General features: G+C 45.9%; 1 protein-coding gene across 1 annotated transcript in view; it reads right to left on the bottom strand.

The window, feature by feature from the left end:
- The window catches only part of LOC133451729 (NACHT, LRR and PYD domains-containing protein 3-like), a 135,089-nt gene that overhangs the window by 24,942 nt on the left and 92,729 nt on the right, over positions 1 to 17,418 (bottom strand). The window lies entirely within an intron of this gene.

Below are 17,418 nucleotides of genomic sequence, written 5' to 3'. Positions count from 1 at the left end.
CTTTGGCCTGGCACATCAATGGCTGGACAGTGTATAGCTGTTTCATGCGCATGTGTTGTTTTTTTAGCACTCTGTCAATGGTAGAGATACTGACTGTTTGGATGTTTGCAAATGTGTCATTGTCCTGCAAAATAGTAGTCTGTATCTCTCTCAGTGTAATGGCGTTGTTTTCAACAACAATGTTGCAGATAGCCATCTCCTGGTGTGGTGTGAAAATCCGCCCTCTACCACCCCTGTGTACTTGTCTTGCAGTCCTATGTGGGAAATAGAAATGTAAACCAAAACAAATTTGAGGAAGACACAATGGCATTGTATAGAGCATCAGTGGAATAGGCTACTGTAATTTTGTATGGGGCATTACTGTATTGACATGTAAATACAGTAACTCCATGTAATTCAGCACATACTGTTAGATTACACACCTGTTCTCTCTGCGGAAAGTTTGAATAATTGAGGACACAGTTGTCCTCATGATTCAAAACATGGTCTACAAGTGTTGCTCTGATTTCATCAGGAACACGCATGTGTCCGCCTCTTCTGCCTCTTCCTCTTCACTCCTCCACCACGCAGCCTCACCCCTCTTCCTCTCCTTCTTCTTGGCTGTTGTCCTTCCATTGTCAGACATTGTAACTTTCTATTGTGCTCTGGTTACCTATATACTCCCCAGTAGATTGTTCATGAGATGCTCCCTTGAGCTCATTCAGAAAACTGTCGATCATTGGTTGATCAACTCTTTTCATTAGAGAAAGTCTAGATTCACCTGGGAGGAATTTACCAATTTAGATCATATTTACAGACAAATGTCTTATGGAAATGTATATATGCTTGACATGTTATGATGGCTTGGTAAATCATTTTGCATGTGAAGACTTATATGATGAACTATAGCCTAAATGTTTTGGGGAAAGAGACTATTTGATAGATTCCTATAACAAAGCATTTTGATTAGCATGACAAAAGCAATTGATAATGTACGAAAAAACTGAGAATTGTACACAATCATTTGCATGGATGGACAAAAGCATTTGCAATTTGTTCAATGCAATGAGAAACTGCCTTTTTCATCTGCACAAACGGCACGATGATGTGAAAACTGAACAAGAACTTTTGAGAATTTCAATTCTGATGTGAGAAATGTACCAAACCAATTGAGAAAAACTGTAATCACCTGAACTTCGGAGAGGGTTGAATTGATTTTAACCTGCTGCTGCCTGCCTGTAAGAAAAGAAAAATACCATTTAATTATGTAAGGATTCACATTCATCTGTTCCAGCTTGTTTAAAAGGATGTGAGGAATTATGGTATTAAAAGCAGATGTAAAATCTATAAACAGAAGTCTTGCATGGGCTCTGGAGTTTTCGAGATGTTTAATAATTAAATGTAATATGGTGTTTAAAGCATCACCAGTGCCTAAGCCGTGCTTGTAAGCAAATTGGCAGGGATCTAAAAGGTGTTCAACCTCACCCTGTAGCTTCCCAACCACGATGCGTTCAAGTGCTTTCATCACAGTCGACGTTAATGCTACCGGTCTAAAATCATTATTCTCCTGTGGACAAGGTTTCTTAGGGACTGGGATAATTACAGCTTTTTTCCATATTATGGGAATGGTGTGTGTGTCGACAGAGAGTTGAAACAGAGGGCTCCAGGCTGGAGTCAACTCATCGGCAAAGGTTTTCAAAAGAAGTGCTGAGATGCCATCCGGCCCGCACGCCTTTTTAGTATGTAATGTTTTGAAAACCTTAGCCACACCACTGGGATCGATCACAATTCTGTCTGATTCATCACATGATGACATTAAAGTGTCACAACATACTTCTACATCATCACTCACCATACAGTCAAACCGTTTAAAAAAGTTGTTGAGTTCATTTGCTTTTTCCATCTCCCTCAATACCTGCATGCTTTCTCTCTTAGAATTCATGTCCATAGCTTCTTTCATACTGTCCCACAGCTGTTTAGAATTTTTATTCGAGAAAGCTTCTTTAATACGCAAACTATGTTGTTCTCGTGCTTCCTTCAGTTTGATTTTTAGTTCTTTCTGGATAGTCTTCAGTTCAATTGTGTTATTGTCCCGGAAAATTGAACCTGAGCAGTAAAATGCGGATCTACAGTGTCAAAAGCAGCACTGAGGTCCAGTAGAACCAGTATGGACACTAATCCCTTATCTGAGGTCCAGTAGAACCAGTATGGACACTAATCCCTTATCTGAGGTCCAGTAGAACCAGTATGGACACTAATCCCTTATCTGAGGTCCAGTAGAACCAGTATGGACACTAATCCCTTATCTGAGGTCCAGTAGAACCAGTATGGACACTGATCCCTTATCTGAGGTCCAGTAGAACCAGTATGGACACTAATCTCTTATCTGAGGTCCAGTAGAACCAGTATGGACACTAATCTCTTATCTGAGGTCCAGTAGAACCAGTATGGACACTAATCCCTTATCCGAGGTCCAGTAGAACCAGTATGGAAACTAATCCCTTATCTGAGGTCCAGTAGAACCAATATGGACACTAATCCCTTATCTGAGGTCCAGTAGAACCAGTATGGACACTAGTCCCTTATCTGAGGTCCAGTAGAACCAATATGGACACTAATCCCTTATCTGAGGTCCAGTAGAACCAATATGGACACTAATGGCGCTTTTGCATTAGGATCACCTTAGCTCGGTTCTACCCGTTTTGCGCTTTCGCACTAGGGCTGAGACGGGTAGAGGCGCTCCAAACCGATACTTTTTTCTGTAACCATTTCAGTGAGGTTCTGAAAGCGGGCTGAGAAGGGACTATTTCTGACGTCACCACCTCCTCGCCACCGATTGGTCGGGGGGCGGGGACGTCACCACCCTCCGCGCCTTTGATTGGTCGGGGGGCGGGGCCGTCAAACGTTTGAATCAGGAAGCGGGAGTCATAATACATCCATGGAGTCAGCGCGAGGGGACTCGCGGCTCGCGGCGATTTTGTTATACAGCGCAAAACGTCTGTTTGGTGATCCAACTCTGAAGTGCAGATGTTCATAAACCTGGTGGCTGTCGAGAAAAAATTAAAAAAGGGATGTAGACGGGCTGTTTTACTCTCAGCCGCTCCCGGCTCCAGCTGATTCATCAGCGCCGTCATGAACAAAGCGGTTGCGCAATCGAGTACGTCACAGCAGCTTCACCCAAACCTGCCCGCTTCTCCCCTGGCAGTGCGAAAACACATGTGTGGTACCGTGTAAAGCCGCGCCGAGCCGTGCCGGGCTGAGCCGATACTAGTGGAAAAGTGCCATAATCCCTTATCTGAGGTCCAGTAGAACCAGTATGGACACTAATCCCTTATCTGAGGTCCAGTAGAACCAGTATGGACACTAATCCCTTATCTGAAGTCCAGTAGAACCAGTATGGAAACTAATCCCTTATCTGAGGTCCAGTAGAACCAGTATGGACACTAATCCCTTATCTGAGGTCCAGTAGAACCAGTATGGACACTAATCCCTTATCTGAGGCCATAAGGAGGTCATTCGTGACTCGAACCAGTGCTGTCTCTGTGCTATGATGCATTCTGAACCCTGAATGAAAGACTTCAATCAGATAATTTCGATAAAAATAGTCACATAACTGGCTTGAAACTGCCTTTTCCAGAATTTTAGATACAAATGGAAGGTTGGAAATTGGTCTATAATTAACTAAGGTGTCTGGGTCAAGAGTTTTTTTAAGTAAAGGTTTAATTACTGCAAATTTGAAAACCTGTGGTACATATCTTAAGTTTAGGGATAGATTGATTTGGTCTAATATTGTCGCACCAATAAGAGAAAAAACATTTTTGAGTAGTCGAGTCGGGATGGGGTCTAACATACATGTGGTTGACTTAGCTCTATTAACGAGTGAAGTCAGCTCAGGGAGGTCTACAGGATCAAAACAGTCTAGAGTCAAGTCAGAGCCTAGGGAAGTCGTTAAAACTGAAGAAACGCCCACAACCGGCTGGTTGATTTCTTCTCTAATTCTCGTGATTTTACTGTTGAAGAAGCTCATAAAGTCCTCACTACTGAGAGCTGCAGGGATGCACGGCTCAACAGAGTTGTGACTCTTAGTCAGCCTGGCTACAGTGCTGAACAGAAAACGTGGGTTACTTTTGTTATCCTCTATCAACGTTGAATAATAAGCTGTTCTGGATTTGCGAATGGCTTTTTTATATACTATTAGAATATCTTTCCATTCACGATAAGAGTCTACAGACCTACAAGAGTGCCACTTCCTTTCCATTTTACGCATGTTTTGTTTCAACATGTGGATATCTGAATTATACCAGGGAGTTAAGCTCCTGTGGCTAGAAACCCTCCTTTTCAAAGGAGCAACTTCATCTAAAGCTGAGTGCAACAGATCAGCAGTGTTACTAGCAAGAAAATCAACATCAACATCAGAGGTAGAACCCAGGTCACTGGCCTCTATTGCTTCAGTAGAGGCTTCACTATTTTCCACTGTCGCAAGATGAGCAATGGCCTCCCTAAATTTAGCAATAGCTTCATCAGACAAACATCTGCTAAAGTAATACCTCCTGTTTTGCACTTCAACATCGACAATATTCAATATTCAAACGTTATTAAATAATGGTCAGATAAAAGGGAGTTTACAGGTGACACCAACAGACCATCAGTTTCAACACCGTAGGTGAGAACGAGATCGAGAGTATGATCAAAACAATGCGTTGGTTTGTCCACTTTTTGTGAGATACCCATTGATTCTAGAAGAGAATTGAAAGCTAATTTAAGATTATCGCTTTCAACATCCATATGAATGTTAAAATCACCCACTATGATGAATTTATCTGTATTAATCAATAATCCAGATAGGAAATATGAAAATTCAGACAGAAACTCTGGATAAGCACCAGCAGGGGGCCGGTACACTACCACTAACACAACTGGCTTCTCTGATTTCCAGCTCGGAAATTTCAGACTAAGCGTGAGGCTTTCAAATGTATTATAGTTGCACCTAGGTTCAGTTTTTGTTTGGAGACTGGAGTTATAAATTGCTGCGACTCCTCCGCCTCGGCCCGTGTTTCTAGGAATGTGATGATTAAAGTAGCCGGGCGGAGTTGATTCATTCAAACTAACATACTCTTCCTCCTGTAACCATGTTTCTGTTAAGCAGAAAATATCACTCCTGCTCTCTGTAATTATATCATTTACTAATAGAGACTTGGAGCTTAACGATCTTATATTTAATAGTCTGCATCTAATTGTACGGTCTCTTATTGGTACCAAATGTGCATTAGTTTTAATTTTTACAAGGTTATTTTGGTTTGGGCTGCAACCAGTTTTAAGCAGTTTTAAAGTCGCCAATTACATAATGCAATCCTACAGTTTTGTTGGCAGGCGTTGGTCCTCGAGAAGCAGAGAAAAGTGTGTTAAACTACAGCTTTGCATCCTGGCCTGGACCCTGCGTTTTCAGGGAAAGTGTCTAATAAAACTGGCCAAATTACTAGAGACAAGAGCAGCATCAACCCGGGTGGGATGAAAGCCGTCTCTTCTAATCAGACCGGGCTTTCCCCAAGACGTTTCCCAATTGTCAATGAAGGCCACGTCGTTTTCTGAACACCACCGATACAACCAGCGACGGAGCGAGAGCATGCGACTAAACATGTCATTGCTGGTCAGATTGGGGAGGGGACCAGAGAAACCTACGGAGTCCGACAGGGTTTTGGCGTAGTTACACACCGAGACAATATTCATTTTAGTGACTTCCGACTGGCGAAAATGGGAGTCATTAGCTCCGACATGGATGAAAACTTTACCATATTTACGATTACCCTTTGCCAGTAGCTTCAAATTTGCTTCAATGTCGCCTGCTCTGGCCCCCGGGATGCACCTAACTATGGTCGCTGGAGTCGCCTCACATGCCGGACTATGGAGTCGCCAATCACCAGGCTCGGCTTCTCAACGGGTGTGTCGCTGAGTGGGGAAAATCTGTTAGACACATGAAGCGAGTGGTGGTTTTACATGATACAAGCGGGACAAGTGGGGTGTAAAGCCTGGATTATGGTTCTGCGTTAAACCGTTGCCGCGCCGCTGTTGCCGCGCCGCTGTTGCCGCGACGCTGTTGCCGCGACGCTGTTGCCGCGACGCTGTTGCCGCGTCGCTGTTGCCGCGACGCTGTTGCCGCGACGCTGTTGCCGCGACGCTGTTGCCGCGACGCTGTTGCCGCGACGCTGTTGCCGCGACGCTGTTGCCGCGACGCTGTTGCTGCGACGCCGTTGCCGCGACGCCGTTGCCGCGACGGCGTTGCCGCGACGCCGTTGCCGTGATGCCGTTGCCGTGATGCCGTTGCCGTGATGCCGTTGCCGTGACGCCGTTGCCGTGACGCCGTTGCTGTCATGTGTTGCCGCGACATGGTTGCCGTGACGCCGTTGCCGCGACGCCGTTGCCGTGACGCCGTCGTGAACCTTCAGACTTCTCCATCACTCCATTTCTCCGTGGTGCAAAACCCCCCAGAGTGCTAGCTGATACTTTGTTTAGCTTCCAGCTCAAAGAGTCAAAGAGATAAGGCCAACTATTGTGCAACAAACCAAAAAAAAAAAAATCACACACACACAAAGAAAAGAGGCTGAAAGTTCACGACTGCTTCACCAACCAGAACCGGAAATGCGTTGCTACCAAGAACCAATCACAGCCTCTCGGTCTGCGTTGATCTGCGACCTCTTGACTCGTAGTTACAATTTTTGGGAGGTGCGTCAGGCACGGCGTGGCGTGCTCCGTGGGGTGCACGACACGGGGCAACCTGCGGCGCACGCTCGGCGTGGATTTAACGCAGAACCAGAATCCAGCCTTAAAAAAAAACCGAAACCAGTCGACCAATACTGCCCTCTGCAGGACGTTTGGCAGCACTGAATCAGGAAACTGCGTCCTGAAAAATGGAGGTAGATTTGTGTCTTAATTATTCAATCAGAAAATATATTTTCAATTAAAAAAAATCACTTCAATCAATAAAATTGATTTCAATCAAAGAAAAAAAGTGTTTGAATAAAAAAAAATATTTAAGACTCGAAAAAATGCATTTGAACACTGTTGTTCAAATTGGACATTTGTGTTTAATCAAAAAAGAAGTTGCTTCAAAAAGGCAAAAAATATGTTCAATTAAAAAAAATCAATACAATAAAAAAAACTTTTTTTTTTTTTTTTTTTTTTTTGGGGGGGGGGTGACGACATCCACTGCCAATCCAGGAAGCAGGAACACACGGAAACACACGTCAAGCACTGGAAATCTGCAACAAAAAACCACAAACAAAACACGAAACCGGCACGGAGCCGACCAAAACAATAACAGCAATCGACCTAAATCTTGAGATCTGATCGCAGTCTGAGCTAAGCTACCGCTACCGTTACCTAACCCCAAAAACTAGAGAGCCAGCATGCAGGTGAACAAGCCAGTGTGTATGTCTATGTGTGTGTGTGTGTGTGTATGTATATGATCATGCGTGTGTGTGTGTGTGTGTGTGTGTGTGTGTGTGTGTGTGTGTGTGTGTGTGTGTGTGACTAAGTGACTGTGTGTGTGTGTGTGTGTGTGTGTGTGTGTGTGTGTACACATGTCTTTGGGGCTGTGTGTGTGTGTGTGTGTGTGTGTGTGTGTGTGTGTGTGTGTGTGTGATAAACCAAACAAAGCTCTACCTGAAGTGTATCTATAGTGGGGGAGGGGGGGGGCAACCCCGCCACCCGCGAGACCAGAGGCCGACACGGAAGAGCCCGGAATCCAGGCCACCGGCAACCCCACAGAGGGGAGAAGTAGGAGGGAGGCAACCCACCGCCTGCTCGGCCCCCCCCCCCTCCGCGGGCGGGGCCCCCACGGCGCGGGAAGAAGCAGCCAGGGATCCCGCGGGAGCGGACCGCGACCCAGGCAATCCCCGGCCACCCGGTCCAGGCCGGACACGCGGCCAGGAGGCCCTCACCCTTCAGGCCAACGGCCCCCACCCAGCAGGGGGCCAGCCTGCCTGGAGAGACAGAGCCGCCCCGGCCGCCGACGTGGGCAGGCGCACCCGACCCCAGGAAAGTGGCCCTCCAAGACCAGAGGGGCGCCCCGCCGCGGAGGCAGCGGGGGGGACCGGGGACGGGCCCGGAGAGAGGGAACCCCCCAACAAGGCGACACCCGCGCAGGCCCGACAACGGAGGGCCCCAGACCCAGGCATCCCATTCAGTCATCCATTCACCTATCCGATACCTATACTAATAATAATATGATATACTATACATAATAATAATACTAATAATACTACTACTACTACTACTAATAATAATAATAATAATAATAATAATAATAATAATAACCATCTTTGTATAATATAATATTGATAAATTATTAAGTTTTGATGTCCTGCCAATGGAGGCCCAAATCCTCCATGGCAGGACCCTTCCATACCGCATTCTCACCGACACAGACATACAATCACGCACCGTTTCCAGCACCGCCAGAAGGCACCCCAGGCTGCACGGCGAGCCCCGCCGGGCCTGGGTACCCCGACCCACCTATCCCAGGCCGGTGAGGGAACGCGGGTGATGTGGATGTTTGACACCGCCCCCCCCCCCTCCCGAACTACGTGTCCTTGTCAAATGTATTTATTAAGTGTTGAATGTGCAGTGTCTATTTTGCTGTTAAAACCGTGAGGCGGGGAGTGCCGGGCCTCGCGGGACAATGCCCCCCACGACCCGGACCCCCCGCCCTTCACCTCTGTGCGTATGAATCGTGTAGGGGGGGAAGGAGGGGGAGCGGAGGCCGAAGCCAGGAGGCAGGACCAGCAAAGCCGGCCCTGATAAGACACCCGCGCCCCCCCACCGGCCATCCAGTAGACGGGGGCCGGCCCTCCGAGCCGGGCCAAGGCCCCACCGTACCTCCACGGGTGCCCCCGGCGCCGCCGGAGCCCCCAGACGGAGGGGGAAACGGTCCAACATCCTCCCATTCATACTGACAACATAAGACATAGACACCTATGGGCGTCCCACTCGGAGGGCCGGGCCCTCCGAGTGGGACGCCCACGTCCACGGCCCCCCCCGGGAGACCCGGAGATGCCCAAGCCACAGCCCCCCGCCCGAGCCCCCACCAGCCACCCCCCCCACCGCCATGAGGCAACCCCCCCCACAGGCCCCCAAGGCCCCCACCGGCCAGGGACAGGGCCCCACGCCCCCCCCCCACGCCCCCCAGGGGCCACCAGAGGCCGGCGCCCCAGACCCCCCAAGCCGACCCCCAACCCCAAGGGCTACGAGATCACCACCCCCCCGCCCCCACTAGGTAACGAAGCCAATAATCGGGGACCAGAGAGAGTGCAATTCACCCGAATGTTGTTCAGTGGAGGCAGACATTATCTCACTACTAATATGGTCTGATAAAAGATTCCTAAAATGGTTGATACATAAACTGGATTTTTGTTTCCAATTTACTAGAATGGTTTTCTTTGCGATACATAAGGCAGTGAGGACCCGGTGTGTCCAATTAGGTTCTATTTCAATGTCTCCCAGGTGACCTAATATACATACCGTGGGGCACATTTAATAGTCTGCGAATATTAGTAGACAAATGTCTACCTTTAATGAAGCCTGTTTGATCCGGATGTATAATAGAAGGGGTGACTCAGACGTTCAGTAAGGGCCTTGCTAATTATTTTAAGGTCTACATTTATCAATGAAATTGGGCGGTAGCTCGATGGGAGCAAGGGATCTTTGTCCGGTTTTAATAAAAGACTAAGGGGTAAATCCACAAAGAACAGATTGCGCCCGCAAATAGCGCTGTGAATTTCGCTGCATTAGCGCCCGCAATTTGCCCCGCTTTAAGGTCCTATTCACAAAAAATTTTGCTCTAATGATATACCGGAGCAAACACGCCCATAAAGTTTTGCGGCTGAGTGCAATTTGCACTTGTCTGAGTGAGCGGAGCTGTTTCCAGTGTTCTCCGTATTTCAGCACACAGATTGGTCCATAATGAAAACTGCAGAGAGCACAATAGCCTCAACTTTATTTGTACTTCTAGTATTTCGCATGCAGATAGATAGATAGATAGATAGATAGATAGATAGATAGATAGATAGATAGATAGATAGATAGATAGACAGACAGACAGACAGACAGACAGACAGACAGACAGACAGACAGACAGACAGACAGACAGACAGACAGACAGACAGACAGACAGACAGACAGACAGACAGACAGACAGACAGACAGACAGACAGACAGACAGACAGACAGACAGACAGACAGACAGACAGACAGACAGACAGATAGATAGATAGATAGATAGATAGATAGATAGATAGATAGATAGATAGATAGATAGATAGATAGAAAAGACCTCAGTGTCTGTATGACATAATGAAATGTCAAATGTTAAGAGGCTGTGCGCATTTACGCACAAGGCACAGCACCAGTAACTTCATTAACACTGGATCAGGATCAGATCAGGATCTAATGGTAATTCATGTTCTTTGTTTTGCTACACGTATGAAAGCTGTATGTGTACACTGTATGAAAGCGATACGAAAACGGCCCTGCAGCCCCGCTTCACCCCCACTCCCCCTCCTCCTCTCCCGTCTCCCCTCAGAGCTGCTCAGGGCGGGTTTATGGTTCTGCGTTCCTTTAACGCAGAGCCTACGGCGTAGGTGCGCGTCGCCGCGTACCCTACGCCGTAGGCTCTGCGCGGTTTTAACGCGGGACCCTAATTTAGGCACCATACACCTACACGTAAAGGTTTCACGCGCGCGTAAAACTCATAGCCTATATGAAAAAAAATCTGAGTCCCTTAAACGCAGCCCCTCATTTGTTCTGTCCTAAAGTGTGAGGAGGTTCCCCGCATGTCACCACGGCAGCAGCAGCAGCAGCACCAGAGTCCTGACTGACTGAGCTTCACACAGAGGGACACGATTAGCGCTATTTTATTTTATTATTTTATTATTTTAAGTCTGATATATGTTGTGATATGTGATGACATTATTAAGCTGTTAAACACACACATTCTAGATTATGTTTATATGGTGGAATTGTTTGTAATAAAGCAGCCCCTTACTGTATGGATGAATCCTGAGCTCCGTCCTGTTATTTTTATTTTTAAATCCGAGATAAGTCCACAACCCCACTTGATCTGACTGTTTACAGTCATGTCTGAATGTAGATTTCACCCTTAATATCATTCAGTATCACACAGGCTTGAGTGACATTGAAGAGAGAGAGAAACAGAGAGATGGGGAGTGAGGAGTTTGCGCGCAGTTTAACACACGCTTCTGAAAGACGGTATTTGCTCCACTATTTTTGCGTGTGGCAAATAGCCCTGGCCTTTGTGAATTAGACGGTTTTTGCAATGAGGCTTATTTGCATAGAAAGGGGGCAATTTTGCGCCGAATGTATGAATATTACCAAATTTGCATGCATGCAAATGGCACCGGCGCAGACTGCCACTATTTGCTTGGCAGAGCAGTTTGTGGAGCAATTCGCCCTTTGCGAGTGCTTTGTGAATTAGACGCTCTCTTTTTGTCTCATTTGCACCGGTTTAGCGGCCGCAAAAGCTGCGCAATCCTTTTGTGGATTTGGCCCTAATATTAGCAGAGTTCATATTTAAGGGTAAGCTTTTATTCTCCCTAATATTTAGAATAATTTTATAAAATGTTGGTGCTAATATGCTCCAGAATTCCTTATAAAATTCAGCTGGGAAACCATCTGGGCCCGGAGCTTTATTTTTGGGCATATGTTGAAGAGCTTCATGAAGTTCTCCTATTGAGAGCGGTGAATCTAAATTCGTTACCTGTAACCTGAGTTTCACAGTCACAGTCCGTGTTCTTCTTTCAAAGGTTTAGTGAAAAACTTTTCTTTCAACAACAAAAACAAAAAACTGTGCGATTATATCACAAATAATATCCTCGTGTAAGCACGGTCCAAAACTAGTGTGCTCTCTCGGTTCCAAAGCTTCACAAAAAAGAACAATAATACAAGTACATCACGTGACAAATATGCAACCAATAAGAAAGCTGCAGTTATTAATATTAGGCAAAAACCTTGCAAACTGATATTAAACTGCATATGATTCAAAATACACTTAAATCAAACATTGCAAAATTTAATTATTAATCACCTTCTATAAATGACAAATGGCTCTAACAGTGACGTTCTGAAGCCTAAATGTCCGTTTCTCTCTGTTTACAAGCAAACGTGAAGACAGAGTTTTTAAAAATCTCCACTTTGGCCGGAGTTTTCAGGAATGATGGTTTTTGGAGACTTTGAGCTCCGTTTTTGTGTAAATGAACGAATAAAACGCATGAAAACACCAGTGTTTCTGCCCTGAGAGAGCCTGAGACTCTCTGCATGACACTTCAGGCGGAAGTGCCCCCCCCCCACAGCCCCCCGCAGCTTTACCCGCTCTGGAGCTCCTTAATGTCTCCAACAGCTGGAAACAGCTGGAAACAGATGGAAACAAACAGCTGGACACAGCTGGAAATAGTTGGTAACAGCTGGAAACAGTTGAAAACAGCTGGAAACAGTTGAAAACAGCTGGAAACAGCTGGAAACAGCTGGAAACAGTTGAAAACAGCTGGAAACAGCTGGAAACAGTTGGAAACAAACAGCTGGAAACAGCTGGAAACAAACAGATGGAAACAGCTGGGAACAGTTGGAAACAGCTGGAAACAGTTGGAAACAGCTGGAAACAGCTGGATACAGTTGGAAACAGTTGGAAACAGTTGGAAACAGCTGGAAACCGCTGGAAACAGCTGGAAACAGTTGGAAACAAACAGCTGGAAACAGCTGGAAACAAACGGCTGGAAACAGCTGGGAACATCTGGAAACAGTTGGAAACAGCTGGAAACAAACAGCTAGAAACAGCTGGAATCAGCTGGAAACAGCTGGAAACAGCTGGAAACAGCTGCTCAGCTGCTCTAGAGGAGGATGAACACCTTACCTTCAGCTGGTGGACAGAATCCTCTTGAGACCCGGGACAGACCCGTTTCCTGCCCTGATTAAACCCTTTACAGTCGCTCACAGCAACTGAACAGCTTCACAATAGATGGGAGTGTAAAATAAACCAACCTGAGTTTCCTGAAGAAAACACTTCATCTGACCCTTGAACGCAGACGGACACTATCTAGATCTGTTTCCACACAAGCTCCTCCCTTCACCTTCTCCTGTTTTTACCTGCTAATTTATTCCTGCTGGACGTGGATGAACTCAGCAAAACAATCCCTTAAATGACCAAATGAAGAAGTGTGACAGCGAGCTAAGAAACAATATAATCAAGTTTGTTCCTTTAGCTTATGATAAAGGTTCATAAATTAGCCGGTGTCATAAATGAGCCGTAAAAGGGTTGGTCCGGGTGAGAAACAGCAGCTCCGTTTACAGGAAATCACGTCTTTATCAGAGTATTTATCTCAGTCAAAAGGGTTACCGTGGCGACGATAGACACCAAAAACGCACCCCCCCTTCAACTGATTGGTTCATATCTGATAGTTCACACAACTTTAGAATGGTTGGACATAAAGAGTCATGGTGGGAGGGCCCGTTCATTGCTGCTTGCAGCTTTAATTTTATTTTGTGTCTTTGGTATCCGTCAAATGATGGAAAGGGTTCCGAAGTAATGAGCCTGTCCTCCACCAAGTCAGTCCACCAGGACTATCATGCTAGCTAGCTGGAACAAGTGTGAAACAATGAGGGGATTCTGGAAACAGTTTTTACTGCAGAAACTTGAAAAACTTGTTACTGTAAGTGTGAGGAAGCTCAGAGGTTTATCTGCAGGGACAAAGGTTCAATGTGCAAATATAAGGAGATATTAGCATGCTGTATCCACTGCAAACAAGTAATAAATGTGATATGAGGTGTGATGATTGACAGAGTTCAGTCTTGATTAAGAAGTTCTTATGACCTGGAGAAGAAACTTCTTTTACGTCTCTCAGTAAAATGTTTCAGTTAATCAGCCTGTTGTTTCTGACCCGTCTGCATGAACCTCTGGGAGCTTCTGTGTCAACATTGATGCTATTGGAAGTTCAGTCAGAAATACTTCTGGATGAAGATACGCCGTCTTCAGTAGTTACACAAGCACCAAAGAACAACTTCTTCCAGGAACCAAACTGACTTTAATGCTGGAGACGACAGATTCATTCCAGGAAATAAAAACACCTCACAGTTTGATTGATGAAGAAAACTAATGATCATTGATCATCACTGTGTCTCTGATCTGTGCAGCAGCAGCTGCCTCACCAGCTCTGGACCAGAAAGGTTTTTACACGCAGCAAACTGATGACAGAAAGGAAAGGTCTTAACGCAAAGTTCTTCCTTTCTATGTTTGTCACAATAGGTAGGTTATTTTCAATCCCCCAATATACCTCAGAGGCAAGTGGAAGGTTACAACACTTTATTCAATAATGGTGAGCAACACAAGTAGTATATTTTCGGCTCACTGGAGTAAAAGAAACCTGGGGGTTAAGGTCTACAACCAATAATATTGTTAAATCAACAACGGGAGGAGAGGGCTCCAATTAAATAGTTTGGCCACCTGAATTAGACCGAGACCTAGATACACCACTGCACTGCAAGAAAGTAATTTCAAAACCAAATAAGGATCACAGCAAGGATTAAGGCATCAACCAATGGTAACTTAAATAATAAGTTCACAAAACACACGCATGCAACACCGTTGTAAGCAGGTCTCGAAGAAACGTCTATGGTGGCCCCAAACCCCTTCAACCCCCTACCTACTATCAAATCTCGTATCCCCCAGATAACGATGATGACAGTCAGTGGCCCCTAAAAATAAAGAATAGGAATTAAAATGCTCAGCCGAGGCAATATAGTAAAAAAAGGGCAATAAGTAAAACTCAGTAATAAAAGTCAGTGGTAAAAACCAGTGGCCATACGATGAGGCAACAGTCTCACTCAGTCTGTACTGGTCCGCCCAGGGCCTAGAGTATCTGTGTCTGCCTCAGAGGCTGCTGGGGGAGCTCTGATCAGGGAAGCAGACGTGGGATCAGTCCGGCAGGTGAGGGGGCGGGGTCAGTCCAGCAGTTGAGGGGGCGGGGTGAGTCCAGCAGGTGAGGGGGCGGGATCAGTCTGGCAGGTGAGGGGGCGGGGTCAGTCCAGCAGGTGAGGGGGCAGACTCTCGCTGTCAGGAGAGAAGCAGCGTCGGCCAGTCAAACCAGGCTGGAAGGCAGGAAAAGAGTGCGATCAGTGGACTGAATCATGAGAAGTTCAACTCCCTCGTTCTCCAGCTCCAGGGTAGACCGTCCCTCTATGTGGGAAAATAGAGAGCGATGTTCCCAAACAGATGAGGTGATCAGGGGGGGTTCTTCCTACGTCCGGGAAGGCGAGCAGGAACCTCCGTCTGCGTTCAGCCTCCAGCACCTTAGCCTCTCTGCCGTGTGTCGTTCCCCCTGCGCCGCATCCGTTTCCCCTTTTTATCACCGCTGTCTCCACCTGAGAGCCTTGATTGCAGGATTCGCTTCACCTGTGAACAGAGCACAACAATGGAAGAGACACCCGCCCCTGCGCAATTGACAGCCAAGTCCTGGTTCAATGCTCTCTCACACACACACACACACAAACACACACACACACACACACACACACACACACACACACACACACACACACACACACACACACACACACACACACACACACACACACACACACACACACACACACACACACAGTTCACTGTCCAGAATGTTTCCAATAAAAACAGTTAAAATCATAGTTAGGTCGCCGTCAGCCGCAACATGTTTACTCCAAAAACTGAAAAATCATGCAAAATACAGAACACAATCCTTAACTTTTCTAGATAAAATAAAGTATGCTAGTCAAAAGACTGTGTTGCTCAAAGGTCCAGGGACTCGTAAACTTTCACCGTATTTAGTTACAGTATATCTATTCTACATACAGCAGCCAATAGAAATGCAATATTCTACTTTGTGTCTAGTCACTGCTTAGAACAAACATGAAACCAAAGGAATTTTACAAAATGTATTAATCTTATTAAACATAAATCACATTTCTGCAAAACGGCTACAACAGATCGAAAATAAATCCAATTAAAGCTGCAAGCAGCGATGAACGGGCCCTCGCACTCATGGCCACCGCCCCCATAAGCATATCAGAAATGACACCACCCACGACTTCCTATGTCAAACCATTCAAAAGTTATAGCAGAAAAAAGGGACAACCAATCAGAAGAAGGGGCGGGGCTAATTCAGGCCAATGAAGGTCAAGGACTCCATACAGAATCTGATGACACCACCCACGACTCTCTATGTCAAAACATTCAAAAGTTATAACAGAAAATCGGGACAACCAATCAGAAGAAGTGGCGGGGCTAATTAAGGCCAACGAAGCTTAAGAACTCATTACAGAGTCCCATGACACCACCCACGACTTCCTATGTCAAACCATTCAAAACTTACAGCAGAAAAAAGGGACAACCAATCAGAAGAAGGGGCGGGGCTAATTCAGGCCAATGAAGGTCAAGGACTCCATAAAGAATCTGATGACACCACCCACGACTCCCTATGTCAAACCATTCCAAAGTTATAGCAGAAAATCGGGACAAACAATCAGAAGAAGGGGTGGGGCTAATTAAGGCCAACGAAGCTTAAGAACTCAGTACAAAGTTCCATGACATCACCCAGGACTCTCTATGTCAAACCATTCCAATGTTATAGCAGAAAATCGGGACAACCAATCAGAAGAAGGGGCGGGGCGTATTAAGGCCAACGAAGCTTAAGGACTCATTACAGAGTCCCATGACACCACCCACAACTTCCTATGTCAAACCATTCAAAAGTTATGGCAGATAAAAGTATTCTAGGGGGCGCTGTTAAGCCGTTAGGCCACGCCCATTAATGCAAACCATGAAATATCAAATTTATCGCCAAGCCTGGCTTGTGCGCCAAATTTTGATGTATAACACATCTGGGTTCACGATACGGTTCGGGCTGAATTAACTCTCGAAGGAATGGCATATATTGCTCCAAAATTACGCGATTAATTCAGAATGTTCGAACTGACTGTATCTCCAACCTCCTGCTAACTGACTGTATCTCCAACCTCCTGATGTCTAACTGACTGTATCTCCAACCTCCTGATTGCTAACTGACTATCTCCAACCTCCTGATTGCTAACTGACTGTATCTCCAACCTCCTGATTGCTAACTGACTGTATCTTCAACCTCCTGATTGCTAACTGACTGTATCTCCAACCTCCTGATTGCTAACTGACTGTATCTCCAACCTCCTGATGTCTAACTGACTGTATCTCCAACCTCCTGCTAACTGACTGTATCTCCAACCTCCTGATGTCTAACTGACTGTATCTCCAACCCCCTGATGTATAACTGACTGTATCTCCAACCTCCTGATGTCTAACTGACTGTATCTCCAACCTCCTGATGTGTAACTGACTGTATCTCCAACCTCCTGATGTCTAACTGACTG

This window comes from Cololabis saira, chromosome 10, assembly GCF_033807715.1.
Source record: "Cololabis saira isolate AMF1-May2022 chromosome 10, fColSai1.1, whole genome shotgun sequence".
Lineage (NCBI taxonomy): Eukaryota > Metazoa > Chordata > Actinopteri > Beloniformes > Belonidae > Cololabis > Cololabis saira.
This window is presented reverse-complemented; position numbering and strand designations above follow the sequence as displayed.